Here is a 4,006-nt window from a genome sequence, read left to right as displayed (position 1 = left end):
TGAGTGTGAGTGTGAGTGGGGGGCGTGAGTGTGTGTGTGTGTGGGAACACTTGAGTGTGTGTGTAGAGAACACAAGAGAGAAATATATCCCTATTTCGGGAAAAAAACCCAGAATAAACAGATGAATCTTGCTTATCTAAAAAAAATACTATTAATATACAATATACTCGATAAATAAATCAAAAGATATCCTCCCCCCCCCCCATCACTTTTCAGTCCTGGTGCATGCTGGGTAAATTTGGTTTTCCCCACAATGCATATTTTTCAAAAAAACATTCGCAATATACAACAAAAAAATTAATTACTGTGCTACAAGAGAGATTTAAATTTCAGAAAATATATGAAATATGATCTTGTATTCTGGAAATTTAATGTGGATTTTTTTTTAATTTATATGTTAATAATAATAATATTATTATTATTAAATAATGTTATTAATTATTATTAAAATTCATATTATTATTATTATTTAATTATATATATTATTTATATAATTATTTATTTTTATTATATAATATTACTATTTAGTTATCTTAGTACTATTGGTATTTTGTTCACCTTATCCTTGAGGTTATCTTGAGAGGATTTCGGGGCTTAGCATCCTCGCGGCCCGGTCCTCGACCAGGCCTCTTTTTGCTGTCAGCAGTCTAACTCCCAGGTACCTATTTACTGGTAGGTAACAGGGGCATCAGGGTGAAAGAAACATTTTGCCCATTTGTCTTTGCCTCCACCGGGAATCGAACCCGGAACCTCAGGACTACGAATCCGAAGCGCTGTCCACTCAGCTGTCAGGCGCCTCCTAAGGTCATTTTCAACATATCCATATCATGTTCATTTTATCCTAAAGCCATGTTCAACCCATCCTAAAGCAGTGTTCAGTCCATCCTAAAGCAGTGTTCAACCCATCCTAAAGCAGTGTTCAACCCATCCTAAAGCAGTGTTCAGTCCATCCTAAAGCAGTGTTCAACCCATCCTAAAGCAGTGTTCAACCCATCCTAAAGCAGTGTTCAACCCATCCTAAAGCAGTGTTCAACCCATCCTAAAGCAGTGTTCAACCCATCCTAAAGCAGTGTTCAACCCATCCTAAAGCAGTGTTCAACCCATCCTAAAGCAGTGTTCAGTCCATCCTAAAGCAGTGTTCAACCCATCCTAAAGCAGTGTTCAACCCATCCTAAAGCAGTGTTCAACCCATCCTAAAGCAGTGTTCAACCCATCCTAAAGCAGTGTTCAACCCATCCTAAAGCAGTGTTCAACCCATCCTAAAGCAGTGTTCAACCCATCCTATAGCAGTGTTCAACCCATCCTAAAGCAGTGTTCAACCCATCCTAAAGCAGTGTTCAACCTATCCTAAAGCAGTGTTCAACCCATCCTAAAGCAGTGTTCAACCCATCCTAAAGCAGTGTTCAACCTATCCTAAAGCAGTGTTCAACCTATCCTAAAGCAGTGTTCAACCCATCCTAAAGCAGTGTTCAACCCATCCTAAAGCAGTGTTCAACCTATCCTAAAGTAGTGTTCAACCCATCCTAAAGCAGTGTTCAACCTATCCTAAAGCAGTGTTCAACCTATCCTAAAGTAGTGTTAAACCCATCCTAAAGCAGTGTTCAGTCCATCCTAAAGCAGTGTTCAACCCATCCTAAAGCCATGTTCAACCCATCCTAAAGCAGTGTTCAACCCATCCTAAAGCAGTGTTCAACCCATCCTAAAGCAGTGTTCAACCCATCCTAAAGCATTTTTCAACCTATCCTAAAGTAGTGTTCAACCCATCCTAAAGCAGTGTTCAACCCATCCTAAAGCAGTGTTCAACCCATCCTAAAGCAGTGTTCAACCCATCCTAAAGCAGTGTTCAGTCCATCCTAAAGCAGTGTTCAACCCATCCTAAAGCAGTGTTCAACCCATCCTAAAGCAGTGTTCAGTCCATCCTAAAGCAGTGTTCAGTCCATCCTAAAGCAGTGTTCAACCCATCCTAAAGCAGTGTTCAACCCATCCTAAAGCAGTGTTCAACCCATCCTAAAGCAGTGTTCAACCCATCCTAAAGCAGTGTTCAACCCATCCTAAAGCAGTGTTCAACCCATCCTAAAGCAGTGTTCAACCCATCCTAAAGCAGTGTTCAGTCCATCCTAAAGCAGTGTTCAGTCCATCCTAAAGCAGTGTTCAACCCATCCTAAAGCAGTGTTCAACCCATCCTAAAGTAGTGTTCAACCCATCCTAAAGCAGTGTTCAACCCATCCTAAAGTAGTGTTCAACCCATCCTAAAGCAGTGTTCAACCCATCCTAAAGCAGTGTTCAACCCATCCTAAAGCAGTGTTCAACCCATCCTAAAGCAGTGTTCAGTCCATCCTAAAGCAGTGTTCAACCCATCCTAAAGTAGTGTTCAACCCATCCTAAAGCAGTGTTCAACCCATCCTAAAGCAGTGTTCAACCCATCCTAAAGCAGTGTTCAACCCATCCTAAAGCAGTGTTCAACCCATCCTAAAGCAGTGTTCAACCCATCCTAAAGCAGTGTTCAACCCATCCTAAAGCAGTGTTCAACCCATCCTAAAGCAGTGTTCAACCCATCCTAAAGCAGTGTTCAACCCATCCTAAAGCAGTGTTCAACCCATCCTAAAGCAGTGTTCAACCTATCCTCAACCGACCGTAAAGCCGCGCGGCTGCTTGGTAAAGACACATTCGTAAATCTTTAGCTTTTATGTAATAAAAAAATCTAATATATTACTATCATAATTCTATGTATAGGTAGACCTAGGATAGGTTTTTAAATTTGGCTTTACAATCTGTTTGCAATTACTTGCTTCGTGCATTGAACGTGAACATGACACCGCTGGAGAAACGTTCGAGTTGAATCATGATGCCACACGGCCACTGTTTACCTTAACAGGACAAGCTACAAGGGGAGCAGAGTCGACCAGGAGACCCGCAAATCCGACCCGCAGACGCAGCAAACGGATCCAACGCGCAAAAACGACTCACACAATCTCCAAATGTGAACTTCTGGAGTGTGTGTGTTTTTCTTCATCGATCGAGGCTGCTTCATCGAGATGGATGTCAACAGAGGCCTGTGAGTGACCAGGTATGTAGTGACAAGCTTAATGTTATGTTTCACTTTTAGTGAAAGTGACAGGTTTCACACCAGCCACAGGACACGTGTGTTATGGATGTTTCTTGTGGAGTACACAGGCCAGCAAGTAAGCAGGTTAGGATGTAAATAGACAGGCAGACACGCTAGAAAAAATGGGAACCAGGAATATAGAGGCATTTCTGAATTTAAAGTTAGTCTGGAGAGTGTGAATAAGTGCTTATCCTTCGCATTTGTGTATCAAGTGTGTCGGTGGAAAGTAATTCTAGCGCCAAATTCCTCGTGGATAAACATCATGAATCCGACGACCCGACGTTTAGATGATGTGGTGGTGACTTTCTATATTTTCAGATGTGATGTCTAACTCTCAACTCAGCTGTTGTGACTTGCTGTCTGCATGACGGGGGTTGATTAAACTGAATGTTTAAGGCAGTGCGTGTAGTTTTCCTTGTCTCCTTCCCGCTTCGCTTGGCGTATTTCATTTCCTTTCTTCACACAGGTTTTTTATCTGATATCTATTGAACACATTTGATGTTCAGATTCTATAGGTTGTATATTGCCGTCTCTTGTTGTCTCTCACATCCTTCGACACACTATCTTCCTCCACGCTGACAAATGAGAAAGACCTGGACGCTTCCTGTCCTGAATCAGACAGGTGGCAGACATTAGGGTGGCCGCCTCGCAAAAACGCATTAAAACTCTATAATACATCAGCAGAAGCATAATGTACCAATAATACATCAGGAGCATTATGAGGGAGGGGAGTCATAACAGTGGGGGACGAGAATGGGGGGGTTGAGGATCACGCCTCTTGCGGCCGAGTTCAACCAACACAATAGGGAAAGGTAAGCGGTGGAGACATTAGGCTTTTGTCGCCCTCGGGATTCCGGCTTTGGGTACTAATGTGTGTGTGTGTGTTTTTAGTGTTATTGC

This window comes from Procambarus clarkii, chromosome 2, assembly GCF_040958095.1.
Source record: "Procambarus clarkii isolate CNS0578487 chromosome 2, FALCON_Pclarkii_2.0, whole genome shotgun sequence".
In the NCBI taxonomy this organism is placed as follows: domain Eukaryota; kingdom Metazoa; phylum Arthropoda; class Malacostraca; order Decapoda; family Cambaridae; genus Procambarus; species Procambarus clarkii.
Note: the sequence above shows the minus strand (reverse complement) of the source record.